This window comes from Camponotus vicinus, unplaced genomic scaffold (genome assembly GCF_025532165.1).
Source record: "Camponotus vicinus isolate PSW18456_S1 unplaced genomic scaffold, iyCamVici1.0 SCAF_2, whole genome shotgun sequence".
Lineage (NCBI taxonomy): Eukaryota > Metazoa > Arthropoda > Insecta > Hymenoptera > Formicidae > Camponotus > Camponotus vicinus.
Window position 1 is genome coordinate 24,627,606 of NW_028141956.1, and position 27,955 is coordinate 24,655,560.

A 27,955-nucleotide genomic window follows, 5' to 3' on the forward strand; every position below is an offset into this window, starting at 1 on the left:
TAAATTTTAGATTCAATCTATTAATTACAGTTTTGCTATAAGACTTTTATTACTATGAATGTAAACTTATTTAATAAGGCACGATTTAAATTTTTACATACGCGCAGTATATCTTTTAGTCCCAAGTAAACACGGCTAATGGAACTCTCATCGTACCCTTGCACAGTTATGGAAAAAAAAATTAAACGCATCCAGTCTGTCTCCACTGGTACATGTTTCAGGAAATGGCGGGGCAAACAAACGTTAAAATCAAAGGAGCGAGGAACACAGTCGGCGCATCTCTGAGCATTTTTCTTTCATGAAACAGTGAGATAGACCGGATGAAGCTGGTCTTCACAAAGAGACATTCGATGTCCTAACTCTTACGACAAACATTGAGAACTGTATAGGCGGTAGCCTTTCTTCTTTCCTACTTTATTGGATTGCTATCTGTATCTTGTACATGAATTTAATAGGAGGCTTGATAGACAATGGAATCGTATATTCACGAGTGAATCATCTAAGCATATTCTTGAAAATGTCTGTCATGGAACAGTAGAAGATAACAATAATTTTGCATTTAAAAGCTACAATTATAAATTTTTTAATTTTAATAGAAATGAACTAATAAATATAATCTACTATGTGATAAGGATAACTTTTCAATATAATATATGAAAATCTTATGCCTCGGAATAAATTTATTGATTGAATATCTAATGGAATACTTTACAAAAAAATGTGTATTCGAGATTATAACGTGATTGCACATTTAGCAAGAAAATCGAAGAACCGTATATATCATTATATATTTTTCTCAGCGATTAACTTGAAGAAGAACAGACATTTTAAAATCCGCAGAGCTCGTCAAATGGTGATTACCTCGAGGAAAGATGATGCAAAGTTCCATGTCGTAAGGCGGAGTTTATTGATAGACAGCAGATGATTATTCGTATCGCTGATGATTATGAAACTATTCACGCGAGACATAAACGCATCTTTCCGTGTCGAGTTCTCTCTCCCTTTAACGCAAAAGTTAATTCTCCAAGTAAACAAGTTTTCGTAAAGAAATATGAACATGTATTGTTTTTCCCTTTTTTATTTGATTGAGATATTAATTAAAATTAAAAAAGTTTTTAATTATTGAGATATTAATGTTGCACTGAGTGTGATTGTACGAAAATTAAAAGATATTTGTTGCAAGCAATATGTAACTAATGACTTCATCTATTCGTTATAAAATATTTTGACATTTCTCACATCATGAATTGTATATTAATCTAGAGCAAATTCAAGGGAAATGATGTATTGGCTATTGTAATATTCGAGAAATGTAATTTATTAATGAAATAAGAGAAATATTATGCTGTCTTTTAATTGACTGTTATATATTGTTTTGCAACAACTTTCTTTTTGAATACACTATAAATTAAAAACATGAAATTAATACTATATACACATATACATATTAATCAAAAATTTTAGTATGAAATTTTATATGAAAACTGCCTCCAAAATGCCAAAATTAAACATCACAATAACAAATTACATGTATATATATTTATAAAGTTTAAGTTTATTTATAAAATATAAAAGTGCCGAATATGGCTCAATATTCGTGTTCGTCCATCGTGCCTTAAAGGGTTGAGAAGATTGAGGGGCAGAGAAATAATGCCGCGCGAAGCGTTCCTCTCTATTGAATTCCATCAGTCTCGGATCTGGTCGAACGATCGAATGAAATAACCGCTCCACGAGAGATTCATTCGAGCGCGCCCGCGGTGGTTCTTCGTGTCCGAGACACTCGCGTTCCCCGGTAGAAGTCTCAGATCGGGTTGCATATCATCGACGAGATCGAGAGTCACTGTGTTTATTCTCCTCTCGGTTCTTTGTCGTGGCTTTTCCACAGCGGCGAGGTGGCCGCGATGAAGATTCGACTGCAGGTACGATGCGTCCTTGTATCCTTTATAGAGAGGTGGGGTACTTTTGTGCTGCAGCAGGAGGCTCGTGGTCGGGATTATGGATGGAACCCGGGAGGAGCGCTCGGGCCCACAGCACGACGCACAATAGCACGCATTGATCGCCTTAATTACCGTGATATCGGCGTAATTAAAGCCCCGTTGTGTTAGGGGCCCCTTCTACGAGGACGTCGAAGAAACCGATGGGTGACGTGACTCCCGGCTTCGTCGGGATTCGCGCATTTTCTACGCGTCTCTCCTCCCGATTGCATCGTACGATTCTCTCGTCAAAACCCTTCTGTCACTTCTCCGCGTTCCTCGGCAACGCTTTGTTAATAAGCCATTATCCGGTCGGCGACACAACACACCTTCGACGAGGCGCAGGGTTCAATTCATCAGCGGAGCTTTTAAGAAACGCGACTCGCTGCATCCAGCTGTGGAAAAATGACGAACGCAATCTCATCCGGCATGTGCAAGGTCATCATAGGTGGAGTTGATTTGCTTTTTACCATAATAAATACATTCGTTGTATTGCAATTTAATATTGATGAGAGAAAATGAGAGACTACGCTTGCGCCAACGAAAGTAACTTTGGCGTCTTTCCTCTTTCGTGTTTGCTTTTTCTCTTCTGAGTTTTATCATGTCATTTTTGTCTATGAAAAAATTTTACACAATATATATATTTGTCTGATTTATTTTTTTTTATTAATATTTCAAAACGTATTCAAATATCATTTAATATGATATTTTTTATCACCCGGAACATATTAAACGATGACATCATGAGACAATCGAAGACCGTCAAACGTCAAACTGTCATACGCGATTAATTTTTCCCTGCTTTTGACGCTTCCGTAATAAATAAATTTATTGTGCGATACAGAATCATCTACACGCGTTCGCAACATTTGGATCCAAGGCTGAAATTAACGTATTGTGCATCTTCTCCAAGATAGATAGGAGGTGGATCTTATAACCGGAAAGGACTATCCAATTTCAAAGCTCGTGACCACTTCAAATCAAGTAAGTGACAGCGAGAATCATTTAGATGTCCTCATGATGTAATATTTACATTCGATCGATCCTTTATCGCAACATAATAATACTTCCTATTCGTGACATGATGATATAATCATCGCAATAAACGTTCCACGCTCGTAGTCAATTAAATATTTAAATTATGGGATTGTTCGATTGATTTGTGGATCATCAGTATCAGCCTAACAAGAACCAATGTAAATTGTTAGCACCTCGAGCTATCGCTTTTTGATTTCATCATCTGTACTCGTTATGTTCAAAGTCTAGCGTCTCGTTATAATTACGAGATGTTTACGAGCGAAAAGGATGATAGCTTACACTTGTTAACTCTAACATTCTCCTCAACGGTTTTGTCGTTTCTAGACAAGCTGATGTACACACTTGATCGTTAAAAGAAACATGGAAAGCATTTCCGTATAAACTTTGCTTATAATCGTGAATTCAAGCATATTTTAGGTATAAAAAATATATTCTTCTCTTTCAATATTTTATATTAATCATCGAAATTAATGAATTATTTAATTATTCACTTTATCTTCTCGTAGTTGATAAAGTTGTTCATTTAATTAAAGTATCTATACTTTATTATGATGATAGAAAAATTTATATGAAAAGGAAAATCATCCGGAAATTTTAATAAATAAAATCATTTATTAGTGTAATTAATTTAAACATTTTGTAATTAATTTAAACAGCCAGAAAAATAAATGTGAAATGAAATATTTAAATATTTAAAAATATTGATTACGACGTTTGAAACGTAACTTTCGCACGATAGAAACGTTGTTTATTGCCCAAATTCAAAGGGCCGACATCCAGAATGCGGCCAAAATTATAGGGACCCCGTGAAATTTCCATGGTAAAGTAGGTCTAAGATTCTTTTTGCGTTTCGCTTGCGATTCACACCATTGTCCCTACGGTTTCTTTCACGGTCCCCGATGATGCCAACATTCTCTATCCTTCTCTCTATTCGTTCTCAAATATATTCTAGAACTCGCAATACGGAATTCGCGCCCTGTTTCTATCGAGCCGCCGCCGCCTTTCGACGTGTTTCGTCGGATCGCACGCATTTGCAATTCTGACACATTTGGCGGCGAGGATATAACACACACATACACGCTATTCGCAGTCGAACCTGCCCTCTTCGAGATACAAAGGGAGGAGAGTCTCTCGATGTGGCGGGAATGTTAGAATACCAAATACGATTCCCGGAAAGATTCTCCTCTGGTTTCCATCTCGCGTCGCCTCCTCGTCTTCAATCGTGGCCTGACATCGTCTCGCGATCTTCGTGGTCCCGTGAATTTTCGGCGCTCCTTGGCACAAGGCCGGGGAGACGCATCTCTTATCTTTCTTCCTCAACTCCCCCTCTCTCTCCCGAGTCAAGTTTGAGGGGTCGTTAAGGATGAGTTCGAGAGGCAGAGCCGTATATAACGGATAATTGACAGCCGTGCCGGGGCCGCCGTTTGCTTTGCATGGACATTGAATCCGCGCTGCAACGGATGGACGGGATATACGGCCGAAAGGAAGATGAGAGGCGGCGCGACGTGAAGCCACGAAATTCGACCGATTCGACCAGTCGAACGAGACCGCGAAAGAGCACGAGACGACGTGACATGCGGCCAGGAGGAGAAACGGGGAAGTAAATGTATGCTCGCGCTCTCGACAGACTCGTAAATTCTTCAATCTCTGATGTTCGGAAAAACGCACACATATATACGAACGTGACACGCTGCTGTTCTCCCACATAATGGGCTCGGTCTGATTTCGGCTTAATTGCAACCCGGTGCAGCGGTACTTTGCGCATCTCGCTACGCCCTATCAAAAGAAAACAATTGAAGTTTTGAAAAATTGAAAACAGTAAAACGTGGCTTCTGACTTTTCTCAGGAAATATAAAAATTAAATAAAATAAATAAAAATTAAAATAAAATATAAAATATAAATTAAATAAAATAAATAAAAATAAAATATAAATAAAATAAAATAAATAAAAATAAAAATAAAATATAAATGAAATAAAATAAAAATTTAAATGTTATATGTGTGGAAATAATTAATATAATTTTATTTATATCATTGAAATTTATATAAAATCCGTTTATGATTTTTTAATTATTATAATTATTTAATTAAGTTCTTTTAATGTTAAAAATATAATGGTTTTCTGCCATGCTTTATTATTTAGCAAAATGTAATTGTAGCTGTTTATACGCAACAGTACATCCAATAAATTTCATTTGATTCAATTATGTATATAAAATTTCTATCTTAAATGTCATATGACATTTGCATATTTTACTAGCAATAAGTGATTGAAACGCTCTAAAATCGTGATAATAGATAAATGAGAGATAAAGTTATTAATTGAGTTCTTTCTAAATCATGCAGAACGTGTAAAGATATAAAGCAAGAGTAATAGACTTTTGAGAAACCAATTTACATAATATACGACAATTTCGCAAACTATTTTTATTCATGCATCGCCGCAACATTCTCCATAATTCGCAGAACGAACCATAAAAGATTGCCCATAAAGACACCAGTCGATAACTGAAAGGATAATTTAAACGGACGGACACAAACGCGCAACGAGATTATAAAGGCCCGCAGTTGCGTACGTGCAATCTCGCATACGCGAGCGTGCGTAATTCGAAAATGTACAGTTAGGCGAGTCGCAAGTAGAGCATTGATATAAAATGCCCGTGAAAGTATGAAGTCTCCTTTAAATTATGCCGCAAATTACCATCTCTCCCGCTGTTTCTCGCCGCGACCTCACCTCACGCGTGCCGCGAACGCACGCAAAGAGCACGCAACTCCCTCGCGCATTAAGGGAGAGCTTAATGAACTTCTCAGAATATATCCCGGCCGGCCGTGCATTTTTCTTCGATACGTTCCACGTCGTTACACGGACGACAGCGACGATGATTTTCACACCCAAGCGACTTTTTATCGAATCGCGACATGTAGGAGTTAGACACGCATACTCACGCACGCGCGAGAAATATTAACGCTGATTACGCCGAGATATCAGGGACTTTTGATGTTTATCCTCCTTATGTCGGTAAAATATGGTTCGCGAGGGCTCTTTAATCAAACGACTTTATTATATGTCTATGTCACGCTATATTTATTTTCTCGTATTTATTCACGACACGCTAATGCAACATTTATTATGCCACGTATAAATATTCAGAAATTTTATATTACATATACGTGCATTTATGCAGGCACTTAACTGTCTATAGGAAATAATTAATAGGAGAAAAAATTCGCACCTGTATGAAAGTAAAATGTGTATCAAATGCAATATAAAATTTCTGAATATTTATACGTTGCATAATATATGCATTAGCGTGTCGTGAATAAATACGAGTTATTACACAGTTATCACACACGTTATTACACATTCATAATTAAGAGGAACATTATTTTGTGTTAGTATTTCTTATTATTATTGAGTATTTTTCACTTCAATTTTTATGATTATTTTTAAAGATTTTCATATTGATAAATTTTTTTACAGTTTGATGCGATAATAAAATAATCGATCATAAATAAATCGGCGATATTTTTGCATCGAAATTTCACTATCTCGATCATTATTATATCGATGAATTCAGATTTTGATTTCTAGTTTCACTATCAGATCCACGTCGAAATCTATTTCGCTTTCTTTTCGAAAGAAACTTGAAGCGAATGGACAAAAATGACTTGTCAAGAGACACCTTAATCCTTCCTAAGAACATAATGATCGATCTAAAATATCCAATAGGATATATGGGTCTTCTTGACTTATTACAGGAATGTACCTGCGGTTTTCCGAACCTGTTTCTTCCTATTTGTGCTTCTCACCTTTCCTCTTCCTGTCGCAACAACTCGCGTTGAAACCTTGTTGTCCCATTCGGATTGTGTTGGTGCGGGAACGAGATAAAAATCCGGTGGCGGATTAGCCTCGGTAATGGCATCGATGCAGAACCAGTCAGTGGACCAGCCCGATGTCATAATATTATGGTACGTGCTGATGTTAGCGACTTGTCATGAGACGCTGGGACTTTCTTTTCATCGGGTGAACAATGTTAGTATAGCTAAAAACCGACGTGTCCAACAGCAAATCTCAACGTCCTCAAATCACCTCTACCTTTACTTGAAATGGAATAATTTTCGAAGATCGAAGTTCAAACAGTATTCGAGAATATTCGCAAAATATCGTTACTTGAAAATTTAAAAAAATATTCATCACACAAGCAATAACTTCAAATGCAGAAGAACGAGGCCACATGTCATCTTCTGTGAATCTGGAAGAGTATTATCTCCCTTCTCCTTTCACTCCCAATTAAATTTGTTTTTTTTTGTAGAGGAAACACACGGATTTACCGATAATGAATTAACATGGGGATGTCGTTTATCTTCGCGTCAAATTCTCTCGCGTGCACCATTGAGCTCTTGACGGACGTTCTATTATCTTTGTTCATCTGATGAGGCCGATTGTGGAAGGAAAAAAATAGCGAGAAAAGAAAACACTGACGCTGAACTGAAGGAAGAGGGATATAGAGGAAATATATATGCATAGAGAGAGAGTAGACACCGGCGACTACCTTGTCCGTCTCTGTACGCGTTGAATCATCCGGTCGGTCGGTTTCCTTTCACGAGTCGATGGCAGCCGTTCCCGTATCAAGGCCTGTGGTCTCCTCCGAGCAAGCATAATGACTCAATCCACGATCCACCTTGCCCCCACCCTCTTGTCGACCACGAGGAAAGATCTCTCTGTCTCTCTTTCTCTTTTCCCCGATTTCTCTTCTTCTTGTATACCTGCGTTTCTCTCTTCATCTCGCAAAGATTATACGTCCGCTCGACCCCCGAAGACAAGAGATCTGTGGTTTTTCTCGTGACCGTCTGCTTTACGCAGTTTCCTTTGCCGCTGTATTCTTTAACCTCCTTCCATATTCTTTATCCTCCTCTTTATCTTTGTTTCTTGTTTTTCTTCTTCTTCTCCTTCTTTGTGACCGAGTCTTGCGAAGTATCGTGCAAAGAGAAGTCGCTTCACCGGCGCTAACTCATGCGCTCGCGTGACGTCGTGCTATTTGTGATGTTGGACGAATCCTCCTATAATTATACCTTATGATCCTGAAGTTTGCTATGACGATAAGCTAGGACGACAGGGTGCAGACATCCCCGAATGAGTAGAGTAGACGCGTAACATCAGTGGCTGATTGGCCGGTTATATTATCTCCGACAGGCGAGTGAAACGCTAAAAATTACCGGTTGCTCGAATTAAGATGCGCAGCTGAAACGTGTTTAATGGAATGGTGGAACAGTAGTTTTGTAGTTATAGCAACTATATTTTGCGCGAGGTGCTGAAGAACAGGCTGCTGTCAGAGATCTAATTTATCGAAGCAAGATTATCATGAATAAATGGACCCCGAGATATTCCATAACTTGGCTAAAAACGGTAGAATTCTGTGACAAATTGATTTACGTACAGACGCTTTTATTGGAATGTAGGCTGTATCGTATTCATCGCGTAATTTTAATTTCCTTTCCGGTATCTCCCGCGATTGGGGAAGATAGCAAACAGTGTACACGTGCATGCGTACTGAGAGACATGTTGTATATCATGCGGAGGTTAAGGTCGACGGTACATCCTTAGCGGCTGCAATCTAACGATCTGCGTCGAGACATCCCAGTAACGATTACCATACGAAGTCGCAATCGTAGATGCGCGCGAGATTGCTACCGACTTGCGAATAATTGCAGCTCCAAGTGGAAAAAATCACCGTTTCGACGTCCATTTGACAAAAATATATGATTCAGTTCAGAGATTTATCATTTCCAAGATATATGTTAAGTATATTACTTGACATGTACATTGCATCATTTCTAGTAAGCAAATATGGAGACAAACAGCAAAAAGTTCTAATGCATCGAGATGTATTACACGTTATATATTTTCTTTATATTTTATAATCGTTATTAATATATTCTTGTTTAAAATTATTATCTATTCGTATATTCAATTATAATAATTTTTTGAAAGCTGTGCATCCGTTTTTTCAGAAGTTTCTTATCCTTCAGAAAATTTAATTTAATATTAATTTAATATTTGTCGTGAAAAAAAATGCACTCGAATCGCACAATGGCCATTTAATGAAGCATGGGATATTGAAGCGCAGCGAATAAACATCATCTCCTGCAGGTGATTGGTTCTCTATCATCGTCGGAAATTGTGGTGTTTCGACGTTGACAGGTAACTGATCCAGTGAGAGATGACGTTGCATTCTCGCGTCAAAGAATGCGGTTCAAAAACGAATCAAGCGTCAACTTTTAAGGGTTGCGCGCAGAAACGACGATGCGTTCCGCATCAGGTGGTCTATTGGAAATTAATAGTACAATTCTTTACACTACACGCGCTTTAGGGTTTCGTCTATTGTTATCTCTATCTTTTCACCGTCTCATCAATTTGTTCGGTACACAAGGATGTCAAATATTTATTATATATATTTATATCATATAAGGGTGTGTTTTTAATTATTATTATATATTTATTTATTTATTATATCTTATTTATTATATATATTTATTTATTATATTTATTTATTTATTATAAATTATATATTTATTTATTATATCGTGCGTAGGAATGTTACGAGTGTCAGTACGCTGCAATGATTCAAAGTTGCAGTGCCGGCTCGAGAGCGAGCCGATGCAAAGGAGCGCTTAAAGACATCTTTATCCCGTTCGGTGCGCGATAAGAATGGTCCGGGTTATTATTATGATTTCAATGCCGCGGACTACCGATGCAAATCGAGATCGTGCAACGCTCTCTCGCGCCTATCGGCACCGTCCATCGGCACGGTGATTGATTCTTCGGTATTCATGCGGATCGACGTGGCGGCGGGTTGGCGCGCGATATCATCGTCGTCATCGTGAAACTGCTGTCGTTCCGATAGAGAAAGGGAGACGGAGATAGAGAGAGTGAGAAAGAGAAGGAGAGAGCAATGACACTCGCGCTTGAAAGAGAAATATGCCCTTGTCCTGGTATAGGTCGTTGTGTCGCTCGCCAGTTTCCAGTTTCCGGTGGGACGCAATCGGCAGCCACGACCGGTTCAAAGCTACCGATGATTACTACCGGTCGCAGTTGGCCGATAGCTTCAAAGCCCGTCCGTCCCTCTCGACGGTAAAGTTTAGCCGAGCGAAACGTCATTTTTCAAGCGGCCGGGTTTCTCTTCAAGATCGCCGGCCGTCCGTTCCTGTTCTCGCATTGCGTCGGTTAAACGGAGAAATTGATTCGTGAAATATGGGATCAATGCGCGTGGAACATTTAGCACCGTGTTTGCGATCTTAATCGAGACTTGCGAAACTCTTGGCCCACGCGCGGGTTCGCGAATCATAAATAATAATTATTTTCTTTGTTGCTGACCGCTATTACTTTCGCTATTCTCAATTGATTCTTTTAAAGTCGCTCAAAAAGAACACCTGACGAATATCCTTCATTCTTCATTAAATCGCTCATTTAATTGATAATTATTTAAAGAGATGTATTCCATATAAAAAAAAGTTTACTTTTCTATCAGAAATTGTTTAGTTTTATTATTTTATATTTTTCTAATAATTATAAATATAAGATATTTAATATTTATAGAGCTTTCTATCTTTTATTTTTCATGGATAACAATTTAGTATAATTAGAACAATTAAAATTAAGAATTAATTATAATAATTAGAATAATTATTATAATTAAGAATTAATGACAATAATTAGAATCATTATTAAAATTAATTATAAATAGAACAGAAGAGAAAAACTGGATAGTGCTGAAGATATTTCTAATTTAATATTGTATGTAAATTAAAAAATGTTAATTGATCGAATCTAACAAGCGTTATTATCTTACATTAGCATTTTCATCCGAATAAATCGCTCACAGACCGTTTATTCCTCCACGAGGGTTGACTGGGGAACGCGAGCGCTGTATGAACTTCGAGACGAATTTTTATAAACTCACTCGCATCGGCCGTATCTCCGCGATCGTCGTTAAAGTCCCCTCGAGCGCCGCTCGCGCATACATGCGCATATGAGAGAGCTTTCAGGATCCGGTTTCCCGGCGTTCTCGGCTCCGGCGAGAGCCACCTTCTCGCGTAGCCTGTTTCGTGCGACGACGTCGGTGCCGGCCTTAATAATGTCTCCGACGCGAAACCGTAACTTTGTGCGACGGGTACCGGGATAAGGGCTGCGGGTATTATACCATCGGGCCTCTCGGTATGCAAGGAAGTGCGAGGAAGGAGCTGCGGCAGGATCGAGCCGCGAAACGAGGGAAAGAGGAACCTGTTATTTCGGCGGGCACGGAGCCGAGGCGAGATTACACGCTGTCACATACCGTTCGTCGCGCGGCTCTTTTCGGGCTCGCGCGGATCCTGAAGAGAGTCCGGGCCTCGGGCTCCCCCTGTTTTAAGGAGGGCCCAGGGAACGCGCGCAGAAACGAACACCCAGCATCTCCACAGACGTCTTATTCGCGCGATTATTATTGCCCGTTGATTTGCGTTTCTGCTCGCTTCGCCGCTGATGGCTAAATGCCGCGGAACTTCCGGCAACTTCTGGGAACAATCATCCAAAGTCCGCGGATAATACGCGCGTCGACTTAAATGCCTGGTGTAACGCTGCATATTTTAGCAAATTGCGGCCTGCAATTTTTCAGGACTTCAAACTGGAAATGATTTTGATTTCCTGAGACTGAATAATGATTGAGGTACTCTTGTGTTTTATTCGCGAGGAATTGCACTGCATCTATCTGAAAGACTGACATTGCAAAAGATACTATTTTTTATATGTTACCTGTGAAAAATCGTTATTCGATGGATACGTGAATTTTCTAAGCAATCTTTTTTTTTATTGGAATTTAATTAATTTTTTTTATTGGGATTTAATTATTAATTTTTTTTATTGGGATTTAATATTAACTTGGCTGTTTTGCACAATTTTATTTTAAATGTTTTGCATGCATTATTAATTTAATTATATATAAATATTAATCACACCAGACGAGCTATAATCCTTTCGGATTATTATTTTCTCTTTGATGCATCTGAAAATTTAGACGCGAACACCTGGCGCCTTATCCGCTACGTTTAATCCGCGTGATTATTATCGCTGATCGGTTGGCGCATCATGTGAGCGTATCTTTCTGTCGGCTAGCAATTCACATCCTGAAACCTGATAGACAGGCAATGCCCAGGGAATCGTATGCGGAAGATGGTGCAAGGAGAGTTCGCGACTTAGATGACCATCGACAGATCCGCTGATCGATTAACACGAAGTGAAAATGACGTGAATCAAGAAAGTCGTATTTTCATGGCTAGAGAGCTATACAGAAATAACTTAAACATACTTCTATATATTTTATAAATGTCCATTTATATTTATATTTGCGTATAATATATTGCTGACTAAAATAGATGATCAGCGCATTTAACATCTTCTAGATAAATATAGAATCTTTCAATAGATTGAAAAAATTGTTAACTTGATTAAATGTATTTAGTCAATCATAATTTTTTTAATTGGAATATTTCAGTATTTAATTGAATATGATGTATATCACTTAAATATTTAATTATCTCAATTAAAAAATGATAACTAATTAAATGCATTTAGTTGATTTTTTTCTCAGAGCAAAACTCCCAAAATTTATTATTATTAAACTACAAGTTCGATTTTCTTTAAATAAAAATTTTATATACATGTATCTAAAAGTTTGTAGTGATACATCAGAGAGAAATAACTTCAAAAAAGTTAAACGAGGTAAAAATAAAGAAGAAATCGGTAAAATTATATGTGAGAAAAGTGTACAACGTATAACACGCGCGCAAACGTACTGAATAAAATGCATATTTTTCACGCTTCGTTTCTCTTGGTGGAGATTACGGCAAAATCGTGCCTCTCCCGCTTCCTGTCTCACTTTGCCGAGAATACGACGGCTTTCTGCTATAATACTTCGCCATTCACTTATTTCAAATCTTACGATCAGTAATCACGGCTCGTTATTCATGATCGGTATTCATTGAAATATCCAGTCGACGGATGGAGAGGTGTTGAGTCAATTTGCGTAAAGATATGCTACTTGCATTATTATTATGGAAATTACATTCTTACTGTGTTTTATAAGAACCTCAATTTTTGATAATTATTTCTTAATTATATAGTTATTATTTTAGAATGATTAAATTTTTTTCCGTCACATTTTCCTGTTTTACACAATATTATTTTACACGTTATGGGTATATCGTGTCACTGTTATTCGTTTCCGGAACATTATACTGATCGTTATTTTCATCAACGTATTGGCGGCTATCATGGTATTTCATATCCTAACAAATGAATAGACAAACCAAAGTTATCCGGTTTCGAATGTCTCATATGTATTATTTTCTTCTTCGTATAACTATTTTCGTGTTTGATCAAGATTGGAACGGTCATCAAGCCCCCACGCTCCATAGAATATTTTTTCCTCCGCTTAATAAGGCTGTCTCTCTATAAACCTGTCTGAAAAATGATTACATTAACAGGAACACGTTTTCCTCAACCTAAACTTTACTTCTCAAGTATCATCATCGATGAAATAAATTTATTTTTTATAAACCTTGCTTCTGATAAATATTAAGATATTTTTGCACTCCATGTTTATACCAATTTTTAAAATATAAATCTGGTACTAGTTTCAAATCTAAATGGCCTGCGATATTTAACTATAATAATTAAGTGAATCTTTTTGCAAAATTTTTACAAAATTGTGTTTATTTATTTAAAAATCATTTTACAGGCTTGATTTTGCACCGATAATCAAAGCTTAAATATTTATGTGAACGTAATATAATCTCTCGTGCATGTTTGATCAGCACAATATTTTCTAAAGAATCGCAAAGAAAGAATTCAGGAGGACACATCCTCTGTCTTTCGAATGTAAAATCTAGTTCCTGGCGAGAGACGGGAGAAGGGCATAAGTCTCGGGACGAAGAGTGGGCGAGGGAAAAAGAGAAAGAGCAAGAGGCCTCGGAGAAGAGAGAAATGCCAGCTCATAAATAGATGAGCTGTCGGAGCGCCGGGATTACGTATGACGGGACACGGGATCGGCGGCGGCGAGATGATATCTGGTGCGGGTAGAGACCCGCGCGGTGATAAATCTGTGGACCTCTGTCAGGTGGAGGCGCGGGAGTTCGGCTATGCCATCTCGGAACTTCCAGTCGTGCGCCCTTTTGTCTCGTCGCACTGTCGGAGATGAAGGAAATCGATCAAACTCTTACGAATTTCGCCACCGTACAACGCGCTGCGAATGCGTCAGACGATGTGTCTTCGACGTGCTTCGCGCGAGACAATCCTCCCGGAACGTTTCTCGATAGTAATCGACAGATTGATCGATTGATAATCGATGCATGCTGGGTTCATATGGATATGCAGATGTATTATAATATTATTATGATATAATGCAATTTTTGGATTTTCAAATACAAATTCAACATCGATTAAAACGTCCATTTTAAGGAAGAGATTTTTTTTTATCTAAATTATATAAATCATATAGCATTCTTCCTCTCGCTTTTAATTTTCTTACATAATTTCGGTTTTTTATAATTTCTTCAAAATTTTATTTATATATATCTTATTAAAAGTGTATTTTATATTTCTGTTTTATATATATTCTATCGTTCTGTTTTATGCATATTTCAATTTATTTATTCTATGAAGAAAAGTTATTAAATATATCATAAATGATTATTGAAAAAAAAAATTTAAAAAAATTATTATATAATACAATATATATTATAATACAAAATATCTTTATTTTTTTCAATAATTACCTGTGACATATTTAATGACTTTTAGTCATGCATATATATACACAAAGAAAAGTCATTAATTAAATCACAAATGGATATCGGATAGTTAAATAGAATAAATAAATTAAATTAATAGAATAAAATTTCTGATTGCAACAGAGTGATTGTTGCTGTAACCCAACAATCAAGACCCATTTATGACATACTTTTTCTCAATTTCATTTCTTATTTTTTTTCATTTTCTATTTGTTATTTCGAAAATGCCTCGCAGTTATTTGATTTCTGGCTCAACTTCCTCGTTGGCAGGATGCTTCTTTTCCTTCTCTTTATATCGCTGCTCTATATGAAAGTCGGGAGGCATCTTCGACGGCTGATCCAAAGGGATCGGACATTTGTCAAGAAAAGAAGGGACAATATAAGAAGCCCCGCTGTAACATCGAGATTCTCATAATCCTCCAAAGAGAAGGCCGGCCCTGCGCGAGGAAAGACACGATGTTTTAATCCGTAAACACGTCGTTTTCGGTCGACGACGACGAGGACGACGACACAACGACGGTGATCGAGGCTCGTTGGCATTTTAACCAACGGTAATCTCTCGTCTTCGGCTTTACGCACACTTCGGTCGGCTGCCAACAACCCCATGAACGCCGTAGATATTCCGTAACGCGTACGACAGGGTGATCTTATTCGTTGCGGCCGCCATCGAAATTTTCAAACCGAGATTTAACCCGGATTCGAGAGAGAGAGAAAGAGAGAGAAAGAAAGAAGCACGTCGAACGAGCTCCCGAAATTAATGGGAGGATTAAGAGGCTCGCTTTTCATGGTGGAATCAAATGCCCGACAAATGGACGGCAGTGCGACCGATTCACACGTGTTCGCCGATATAAATTCGTCTTAATTAATCATAAATTAAGTCCGGTGACAATTACCATCGGGTGAATGTAAAACGCGAGAACGATTATCTGGATGCATTTCCGCGCGAGTGCAGCTGCTACCATGCATGTGTGATTCGAATGCAATCGCTCGATTACGTTATAACATGCGTTTCTCCATCTGTGTCGTGCGATCGTATCTCGTCCGCACGTCGAGATGCAGTAATACTCGAGATTGAAGCGGATTAAGGTGATCTAGGTAGTCGACAGGTGTTCGAGCAGCAATTACGAGCGATCTCTTGGGAAAAAAAATAATAAAGTGGCGCAAAAGCGTCGGGAGAAACGTGTGCGAGGCTCGCCGATCTTTATTCATTTGCGCAAAGTGACATTGGGCATCTAATTAACACTCCCTTTGCACGTGGCCATTGGCATCTGTCTATTTTTCTCTTTGCCTGAGAGAACATGACCGATTTATGAGAGAGTTCAGGGAGCCGCGCAATAATAAGATTTGCGATTTCGTGCGTTGCACAATGCACGTAATTCACGTGTCTGGAGAGCGATTGTGCCGGGATAATTACGCGAAATTATTCCTGGGAATACGATGATCGCACCCAGTTGCCTCAGAGCAAATAAAGCGCCCGTCTTTGTTTATACTCCCAGGTTTGATTTCAGATAAAAAAATCCGGATAAAAGAAAACGACTCGCGCAAAAACTCACCCACCATCGATTCTATCAGCGAGTCGGCTCGTGTGTGCTGCCCGATCCACGGCAAAGCAAACACACGTATCGTCCTACCAAGGTGTACCGGCGCATCGCAGGAAGAAAGGAGGAAGATTGGTGGTACTCGCAGCCTGGCGGGGTATAAAGGTTAATGAGCGCACAGGCGCAACCTATTATTTCAGCCTGTTGGGTTTCTACTTCCCTCTCACTCGCGCGTCAACAATCCTCCTTTTCCCTCCCGAATGCGAATCTTCGCCTCGTCCTTGTTCACCCTCTCGAATGGACACGGTTGCCGGTCTCCCTCTCGCCAAAATCGGACCGCCAGCGGCACAAGAGGAGGGGGGAGGGGGAGGGAAAGATGAAGAGAGGTCGCGCGAAGAGGATGGAAAGAACGCGAGGTGCAGGTAGTGCGAGGGAGACATCGTTCGAGGGAAGGGGGCAGGAGCGAGGGGGGAAAGGTTCCCGAGAGAAGGGAGAAGTGGCAGACCTTGAGCTGCCACAAAGTTCTGGACGTCTTCATCCTGCCTCAAGCTGTGCTCCAAGAGAGGTCTGCGAGAGAGGTGCGCGCTCCAACTTGAGAGGCGCGCGGCACGGACGGGGGTTTCACGAAATCCTTTAAATTCGTACGTAACGCGGGCCCGCTGCGCTCGAAGGACGCCGGCTTCGATTGGCGGCGAGCCTCGCCGATTGCCGGCGGCATCGCCGAGAAATTCGAGAAATCAAATTCCCTCTCGGCGAGCTACTCGCACGATCCTCGAGTTCTCACATAAATCGCGAACATTTATTTCCGAGAAATATTTTTCACCAACATCACTTCTCCTTTTATTCCTTAAATTAAATTAATAAATGACGAGTGTTTACTTTGTTGATTTTATACATATTTAATATTTTTTTATTAACAAATCTATAAAATCGACATACTTTCCGTATTAAATTTTTTACGCTACACAAAAATATTCATTTATATATATAAAAAAAAAAAAATTAAACAATAATCGAACCTCGCTCTTATCGTAGAGAATATAAAATTATTTATAATGTATATTTCCTAACTAATTATTCATATACATGTACGTATTAATGCTATATTATTACTATATTATTCCATATTTTGCATAAACTTTTATTAAAGTCATCGATCAAAGATCGACGCAAATGTATTCTCGGCGACATGCTTCTTCATGACATTGATTACCTGCACATAATTTCTCAACATTCCATAACACGCACAGTTTATTAACAAGAAACTGGTATTGTATGTGTGGATATATTAAACCTTTCATGCAAGACTTTTTTTCTTTTCTTTGAAAACTAAGCAAAAAGATTTTAATATCGTTGAGAAATTTATAAAATTCTCAAGGCAGGATTTTTCATAAAAATAAAACTATAAAGAGAGAGAAAGAGTAGATTTTAAATTATTTACAAAATCTAAAAAGATGGGTTTCTTGTCTTTTTTACGTTTAGGAAAAATTGCGGCAGAATAATTATCACTGATGCTGATTATAAACGCAAATTTTTGCACCTGTAAAATATGTACAATCATTCTAGCATGGAAGTGTGCATTTTTACATTTGACATAACGTTTTCAGCAAAAATATATTGCATGGCATAAAATGTCTTCTGAAAATAATTAATTTTAATAGTTATTTTCGTCAATTTCGTCAAAAAAATCTCGATAATATAATAATTACAAATTATACACAACTTATAATTGCAAGAAAGTATTTTTAAAAATGCATAATTTATCAAGAGGAAAAGAAAGAAAAAGAGAAAAAAGTGCGTTTCCAAATTTTCAAGCTGGGGGAAGAAACTTTGATTGAAAAGTTTACTCACTCACGAGGGGATCTACGATTATATACAAATGTGAATATTATATAAACTTTCAGAAAACCTATTATATTCTTCGTATGATGTATACCAATATTTTAACATTAAAATACACGCGTTTAACATCTCCAAAATGCGCTCGTATTGTCATCTCGCGTGCTATTATGTTGAACCAAGATCGGCGACAAGCGTGGACGACGATGGCTCGTCGACGTTATAAAAGATCGGGCCGGGGTAGGTCAACCGCGAAAGCGGATTCTCGTCTTTCACCCCGCGTTGTACGCACAGGCCCACGTACACGCACATAAGCCGCGTGCAGAGAGACGTCTCTTTTTTCTCCTCTCCCTCTGTTCCGTAGGTCGCAGATCAGGTCGGGGCCCTTTGTGAGCCCGATATACGTCACACGACGTGCCTCGTCGGGAGGGAGAGCGGTGTCGGAAGAGGGTGAGATTTAATGCCGCTCTCCCCCTCCTCCCGCCCCTTGCTCATAACGCGCGTTCTCTCCCTATCGCTCTTCTCTTCTTTTGCTCTCTCCACGCATCTCACCGCTCGCTACATCGCCATATCATGCTGCTCCCTTCCTCTCTGTTTCTTTTTCTCTCTCTCTTTCTGTTTTTCTCGCTCGCTCCGATCCGCTTTTGTGGCAACCGTTAAATTGGCTCTTCGGGGTACGCATCTGTCGTTAATACCCGAGGCGAACCCACTGACCATGGACTACGCGAAAGCGCTTCCATGTCCTATGGTCCCATGGCGGAGACGATTTTCGACGGTGTCCAAGGTCGGTGATAAACTGTGACGTACAATCTTCACTTGTGAAATTTCATAAACGAAACATGTATATGTTTATAATATTATATACGTTATTTCAATATCATGTATCCTGTAGATAAATGCTGGACATAAATAATATTGATACGATACAATAGCAATGTAGTTATTTTTTTAAAATTAAGATTAAGTTGGCTCTCAAATATTAATTTGAATTAAGATGATTGATTATAGTGATTATGCAGATCTTTAGAGCAGCATAATACAATTTTCGCTTGTGTAATTTTCTCGGCATGCAAACCTTCTCGCTTCGTATAATTACAATCAAAAATATTAATCAACACACATGCATGCTCTGTTCTGCTCGCCAACGATTCACGTATCAATTGCGTGCGAGTTCCTGCACTTTGTATCACTCGACAGGCTACGAGGATGGGAATCCTAATTAGTCATCAGGAATACGGCAGCCGAGATTTAATTACAGACGAGCGCACCGAAAGCGGTCGAACTTGGCGGGTCTTGGCGATGTATCCGGTGCCCTCCTCCCTTTCCCCTCTCACCCGAGTTTATGTAAATCACGTAATCTCGCGGATGAGCATCTCCTCTTATCGCAGCGATTTCTACATTGTGTATTCAAGAGAGAGAGCGGAAGAGGAGGGCGATAGTGGCGGACACGTTCGCGATTCTGCTATTTAATTAACCCGAATATCAATGGGAGCCATGTTAATTCCTCGGTAGGCAGTCGAGTCACGGGGACTAAACTAGCTAAAAATCAGTAGCTTACAACGCTAAGCATGTTATCACGAGATCGAGCGCTTCTCCTTTTTTATGGGAATCCATCTCTCCACTTCGCTAGGAAGATTCTCCCCTACGATCGTACGGCAATCATCGTTATCTCGATCTCGTTTCCACGCATGGAAACATTTCTCTATTAAGCTGTACCGCGGTCGAGAGGCCAGCGTGCGGCCACGGTAGGTGAAATCATCGGGTAAATTACGCTCATCGCAAGCCGCGATGCGTGCTGGTGAATACTAGCCTCATCGATCGGCACCGGCCTTTTTTCGCTTTTCCCCGATTTCATAGAGGAGAGATTAACGGATAACCACGCGAGGTGAGGTTACGATCTTTCTCATCGCAGCCTCCACGGCCGGGTCAAACTTTCCCGCCGAATCACAGGGTATCGTCGATCGGACCTCGGTCTCATTAGGCTTAGTAATTACTATCTTGTCGGGAGCGTTCGACTCTTGCGTAATGAGATGCCGTACCTGCCAGATCGTGGCGATATATCACCGTTTTAATCGTTCTCCCTTGTCTCGATATCGTCGGGAGATAAACGGATACCTAGGAATCATCCGGTTATCCTGGGCAATTCTGAATTGCCTCGGGATTACTTCTTTTACCGCGTGCCTCCGGTATCTATTTTTGTACAAACAGATGATATTTCTTCGGATAATTTATTGTACTTTGCATAATGAAGAGAGGAAACTAATTATTGATTTTTCGTTTGCATTTATCAGAAAAATTCGAGAATGATTTTATTATTTTAAATCTAATGTCACAATATTTTCCACAATTTTCTTTTTTAATAATACACATGTATATTTTCTACACATATAAAATTGAAAAGATGTATGTAAAAATGTACATGTGTATGTTATTAATTAGAAAAAAAAAACTGGAAAATATTGTGACGTTAGATTTTAAAATAATAAAATCTCAATTTTATATGCATATAAAATTGAAAAAAATAAGCAATCACACAATTTCTAAATTTAATACTAATTTTCACGCTTTCATCTATAGCATAATTTCAAAAATAGATTTCAGAGGACGAATTTTCGCTTCATTTTTTGGCTTTTACAAGGGTCAGAAGGGTCTCTTTTCTACGTAGTTGGTGACGAGAGATCTCAGGTCGTTCGCACTGGCTTGAGATCGAATGTGCGATCGAGTGTGTAAGTGCGAGAGCAGGCCACCAGCAAAGCTTGGACCACCTCGACCGTCGGTGCAGTCAGGATATAACCGTTTTCTCTCTTTCGCTCTCTCTGTCTCTGCCACCTCTTCTTTGCTGGGTAACCTCCCTTCCTCTTGCGGGATCTCCCGCCTCGGACCGACTCCACGATCAAAAAGAGAAGCTGAGACCGGGCCTGGACCGCCGCGGAAAGAATGCGTGGGCCGGACATAATGATTTGGACTTTGTCGGCCGCCAGTGGCCTAACGACGAACGTTCATGAAACTAGATTAGGACGCGATTATAGATAGTATTCGTCATCTCGACATTACGCTAGGATATCTACATCCATCTGTTGTATGCATGGAATAGAAACAATTTCATATGACGATAATGCATGCTTTAATCTGATTTTTTCCCTGCTACAATGTTAATATTGATGTAAGAAGGATATTGCAATTTTAAAAATAACTATAAAAATTTAATAATTTTAATAATAAATATTCATTCACTGATATTTATATTTTTATCATAGATTAAATATATTTAAAACTTGTGAAAAATGCCTATTTCATGCACATCAACATCAATTATTGATCGATTCTCATTATCCTCATATATTATCCATTATTATTACTGACATCTTGATTTGCATGCAATCGAGATATCGGGAATAGGTATTTCTGTCGGGTGTAATATTTCTGTCTATTATATTTGAAAGATAGTGAGAGAATAAAAAAATATTTAGATTATATTTTTTCATTATCTAGATTTTAATTAGCAAGTTGAAGTCATTAGAGCGCGAATAATTAAGACAACGTAAATATCATAGATTGTATATGTACAGTTACGCCATATGGTATGCATTCCCCATAAATGCGTCCAGTAACCTACCTGGAATAATTTAATTACTCAATTAAATAACTTGGAGTAATCCCGAGTCCGTGCGGTCAGCGTCGACGATAATTTACGCCCGCCGAAATGGCTTCATACGAGCTTGCTTGCCGGCTTCATACAAGAGACGCGAGAAAATCGAGTTCTTAAGATCCGCTCTTTGCTCCTTGAGTAATTGTACAGGATCTCCCGGAGGTGAAAAACATTTGCGGCCTGTGATTAGGCGGCGAGCGTGTGGATTTCCTGCGATTTATGATCGAAATGAGCGTTAATTAGAACGAGACCACCGATGCCGGGGTGGAAGTCGTGAATTAAAATCGCGAACACGACTTTATTAGCATCCGGATGTTCCCGGCGGATCGAAGGCGACTGTGAAGCGGTGCTAATTTAATAGTTCGAAGTTGTAACTTGTCAAATAAATTGTATGGAAATTAAAGAGTCTCTCCCCCATGGACTTCGATAGGGTTCCATGTAGGTCGTTTGAATATCATTGAATACCGATAACGGAATTCTCTGTAAGCCTGTGACGCATCCTTTTCTCAAGGGGAATTCCTTTCTTTCTTTTTCCGGTTGTTTTTGCACCGCAGCATCGTTGAGCCTGCGATCAAGGAACTCACGTACTTGCAAATTTTTGAGATTACTCCTTAAATTAGGCTCTTCTTATTCGGCCACAAAATCTCGTTATGCGAGGAATTCACATAAGAATATCTTTATAATTACGAATATATTCATAAGAATATCTTTATTAATCGAGCGCCAGCGAGTCACCGATTGTCAGTTACATCGATTTCCGCCTGCAAGAAATTCGAGACGGAATAATCCGATAAAGTACGATCAAGTCGGTGTGTTAAGTATATCTTACATTGTAGTCTCTGGTTCTAATTTAAAGAATATTTAAAGATTGCGGCATCTCAGTTAGCTCGTAATATAATTATTATTATACAGTACCCCATAATATTGTTTATTTATGATAATGAGTCAGATTTTTATATAATCCCTATATTCAACATTATACAATCTGCTTAAGATAAAATATGTTTAACATTTTGATTTAAATTTATGAGAAATTCTATCAATATATCGAGTGATCGAATCAGGCGAGTATAAAAATTAAATGCGACTTTTTATTGCGATTAATGCCAAAATTATTCATAAACAGAGGCATCTAAAAATAATGACGAGGTCGTGGGACGTTAATGAAGCTCCTGGTATAACTCAAGATCCTAGTATCATCAAGAGATAGAGGTCGTATCATCGGTATAACTCGCAATACACATGCAAGATATACATACACATACATTTACATCTGATAGCGGTCAATCCTGTATCTAGGCAATTAACATAATATTACCTATATGTATAATGCAGCGTTCTTAATGGGATATTTATGGCAGGCTGCGCGGGACTCTGTTCAGGTATCGTGCAAATAGATTCCGCTATGTCTCCTCGTAACTTTCTTCTCATGTCGATCATCGTCACGATTTTTACTTTCCACATCCCTGTACATCACCAGGTAGAACGGTACGGATTGGAGGAGGATGCAACTCTGGCGCGCCCGCTGTTGCATTCTGGCACGAGAGCTCACCGTTATTCGCGCAACTAAACGACCGCATAGTCCCGCAACCGACCGCTTCCGGTTGGCGCCGCGGGGGAAGTTTGTTGGCGCGGTATCGGGGACCAACTATAATTTCCCGTGTTTATAGTGTAAGTGTTTATAAGAAGGCGGCGCGGCCGCGAGAATTGACATTTTACTGCCGTTTTATGGCAACCGTTATCCTGCGCAGCGATTCCCGAAACTAGATATGAAAGCTGCGCAGGAGAAGACTTTGTTAGAAAACAGGATCTCGAAGGAGAGAAAGGGGGAGTTGCTTTTGGAGGAACGCTCGAGTCGCTCTTGACGAAGCCACATTGCCTTCGTTGTCTGTTTTTTACAAGTGGAAGGAAGTTTCATTAAACTGATAATGCTAACTAGGCACTGGGAGATATTTTTCGTCTTGATTAACGTTTTTTCGAGTGCACTCTTGGGTTACAAGTATTTTCATGGCGATATAGACACGCGTTGCTTCGAGAAAACAGCAATATCGTTTTTATCACGCATATATTTTAAGAGATTTTTATTTAAGAAATCGTTCCGTGATCAAGATATTTACGAAAAATAAAATTGTCAGCGCTTGATTAAATTACTTTAGATCGTGCAGTTGCTGTATATAATGGATATTGCTTATATGTTAAGACAGCTGTCTTTGATATTTTAACAGACTTTCACATCGTACATTTGTTGGATGACGTGCATCGGCTAAAAAAAGAATTCGAGATGATGTTTATGTAAACGAGGTTTATCATGATAAAGATACAAAGATACTCTACATATATAGTATATTATGGTAGAAATTTTAATATTCTAAATATTTTTATTATTCCATAAAATTGCAATAATTCATTTCATAATTAAAATATTCTTAAATATAACGTATAATAGAAATATAAGCAAATTTCTCCTGAAAAAAAATTTTAAATAAAAACAAATAATTTTTCAATCTGTTACACTACATTAAATAAAAATATGGATATACTACTTTAATCCTTTAATTACGATATGTATTTTCGTTGTCTATGGACGACAGCTTTAGTTAAAGGGTTAAATGCAGAAGCGAGAGAAAAAGATAGGAAAAATTTAATAAATATACTAATTTTTTTAATGTTATATTTGATAATAATTCTCTTATATATGTATGTTTAATAAGAAGTTTGTGAAAAATGAATATTTTAGGCTTAACTTTTTTTATTTCATATGAGATCAGCCAAGCACAAGATTTGATTGACTGAACGATCACAATCGGCTGATTTCTGTGCAGGAGAAAATTGAATTGCTTTGCGAATCATAGTGCCTACATTGTATACTGAATTGGATTCAGAATTTTTCAATATCTTGCAGCATTAGGTCTTGGCTGCAAAGAACTAGAAACATTATGTATCTACAAGAACATCCGCTCGTTATCCAGAGAGAAAGGCGGAAATGGTGATTATAAACGTAAGATCTTAACGGATAAAATATACATTATATAAGCAAACACAATATAAGATCAACAGTGTGCGAAGGTATCGACAGAAATAATTTATTCGAGAATAATTTAATCGACAAGTAGATAGAAAATTTGGAAAGATTGAGAGAAAAAGAAAAAGAGGGAGAGGAGAGGAGAGAAATAAAAGCACGATACTATTAACAACGGACGTTTCGGAGAATATACCTACTTTTTCTATTTTTTTCGATGATATTTTTCGCGTTTCTTTATTCAGTCCCGCATCTCTCGGCTGCCGCGAGTGAGCCGTTACTCTGTCGGAACCTTAACGACGTTCGATAAATCGTAAAAGTCCCTCTGCACCTTTTCTGGATCGATTATCGGGCCGGACTCGAGAGGGATACTTCTTCCGAAGGAAGCGAGAGAGAGAGAGAGAGAGAAAAAGAGTGTTTGCTCGGGCACACACGCGACGGAAAGCCGCGAGCAAGCAAGAGAGACGAGACAGGAGAGCCTAAATACAGGTTCGAAAAGGAGAAACGAATTACCTACGAATCGGCTCTCTCACGTCCCCTCCCTCCCCTATCGGTCTTCGGCGAGCGGCCCCTTTCATCCTCTTCTTCCACCGCGCTTGGGAAAACGACCGCGGTCTTCTCGCCCGGAGGGACTATCTCGTATTCCCACTTCATCTTCTCCTCCTCTTCCCTCCTCGTGTCCTCTCCTCTCTCTGTCCACCTGTGTCCCCCTCCCCCTGCGTCTTCTCCTTCCCTCTCCCTCCTCCCGAACGTCTCCATTAGAAGTCGTCGCGCCTACGGGGTCTCCTAATTTGCCTACCGATCCGCACGATTCCGCTCCGGGTATCGTGGTTCCTGCCCCGAAGATCGAGCATGCGAGACACGAAGCACGAAGCAATTTATTTTGAGCCTTTGGTACTCGTGGATTGCAGGCGCTCTTTGTTGGCCGTTCCTCCCTCTGCTTTCGTGGTCCTCCTGGCCCCCCTTCGTTCCTTCCCCCCTCCCCCTTTCCCTCCCCCCTATCCACCTCTTCTTCTTCCACCGACCGCAATCTTCTCGCCCGAGGTGAACCTGGTATTCATCGTTCTCGTTAGTCGTCGAACATCTTCATCGAGAGCCAATGGATACCGCGACGTCTTAATAACGCGTCTGCCGATCGCCGGGCTTTCCTTCCCCTTAATCATTCCGATTCTCACGACTTGCACGTCGCGGACCGGTATTTTATTTTGCTCGCACATCCCTCTGGTTGCTTTCATCTTAATTCCTGATTGATGCATGATAAGTCATTACGGAGAGCCCCACCTTTAGTACAAGTCAGCAAGTTTATCACACCGCATTATTGACAACTGAACTTGTCTTTCTCTATTTGCTGGTTTTAATTCCTACGTTATCCTTATTATAAACGTACACATTGTATACCTAGAATATTACTACAATAACAAATATAATTTGCAACTCGCCATTCTGATAAGTTGTTTATAATATTATTATTAAAAGAATTATTTATAATATTTATAGATACAATATATATGTGTATCACATTTGTGATAATGCAATAAATAATAAAAGGAAATGAAGGAAGCCGGATGTTCCTGAGCTTAATAAACTCGTCAATAATATCTCAAGGTGAGCTAGTGATACAATCCCCATAAAATCTCAATAATATTAATAATTAAACTCCAATTTAAATCGACTAGATCCTAGACAAATTCACGCCATCTACTTCCGTTAGCATCAATTTCTACGCTTAATATCACGCTGTTCTTGTATAAGTACAAGCTTACTTTGGTCCTCGGGGCAAACGCGAAGAGACGCGTTTATCGGAAACCACGTGTATACATATTTCGGACGTGTATTCGCGCGTGTTTCCCGGCGAGCACGATATTTGTTTCGAGCTGCACGGGGCGACGTGCATGATTTCACCTTTCCTCGGGGATATTCGCGGGTAAACGCGCGTGAAAATCGGTAATCATAGCTCGCATCTCGCGGCGGGCGCGCGCCGACTCTTAGTCTCGCCCCCCGTTTTCTCCCGTACAATTTCATAAATATCCCGCAATCCCACGTACATCTCGATTCCCGGAATAACTCGCGCAATTTGCAACAAATAACGATATTAGCATCGTCCGTCACTTCCTACAACGAGTGCTCGTACGTTACCGGACTCGAGTTAGATTGCATCTTTATCCCTTGGAGGAGACGAGACGAGGAGGGAGAGAGGGAATCCCGTGGCATAAATCACATCCGGACATTATGCGCGGCGATAGAGAATGGATGTAATTAGGGCGCGCGTGTCATCTACGCTAAAACGCGGTCGGTGCGAGGCTTATTACGTTTACCGAGGTGAAAAAAGAGAGACCGATCATCAATCTTTGCGAGCCTTCCGCGCCAAGATAATGCCCTACTTATCAAGATGCCAGCTCGACGATAAACTCGTCCCGTTCTCGCGCGGCTTCTACGCCGAAAGCTCTGTAATCATCCGCCTGTAATTACTAAATAATCGTTAGCGCGGCTTGATAATACTTTGCGAAAGTCGATCCATACCGCCCGCGTCTGAGAGCGAATCATACGCGACGTCCGTAAAAATAATCTCTCGGCATATATAATATCCCCATCGTGATGCCTGAATTATCATTTTCACGAGCAAAAACGTGATTTTTAACCAAGATACTTGCCAGCTGAATAATTTTAACGATCGTATCTTTTAATTAATGAAACTTCTATTCCAGAAAGCCTGGATCCGGTCTAATGCAAATCAGATAATTTATCGCATATGTGATACATATTTATAAAAAATAAGATATAACATATGTCTCCAAGAATATAAATTACATATATTATAATTGAAATTATAGGGCTTGCAATTCTCACGGGTTTGGATTAATTAAAATGTTCCGCGCAGTTTCTCTCGTTTATTGAGCTCCGTAATTGAACGCCGCGATTTCCGTTTATATATCTTCGACGTATAATATATCGATCTCCGGCAATTCGACTCTCCCCCCCTTTTTTAAAGTCGCGCTTGACACAGCCTTGACTCTATCGGCCATTGCACACGTGGGCGTCCCGCCTGGGGCGCACGCGAGCCGCGATTTAGCCGGC

General features: G+C 39.3%; 2 protein-coding genes across 3 annotated transcripts in view; one reads left to right on the forward strand and one right to left on the reverse strand.

Moving 5' to 3' along the window:
• LOC145966088 (uncharacterized) overlaps window positions 1–27,955 on the reverse strand; it is a 71,974-nt gene that overhangs the window by 33,008 nt on the left and 11,011 nt on the right. The gene's annotated exons all lie outside the window — the stretch shown is intronic.
• LOC145967210 (uncharacterized) overlaps window positions 2,726–27,955 on the forward strand; it is a 124,752-nt gene continuing 99,522 nt past the window's right edge. Inside the window, exon 1 of the mRNA XM_083091865.1 lies at window positions 2,726–2,957. The gene's annotated coding sequence lies outside the window, so the exon portion shown is untranslated. The remainder of the gene's footprint in view (window positions 2,958–27,955) is intronic.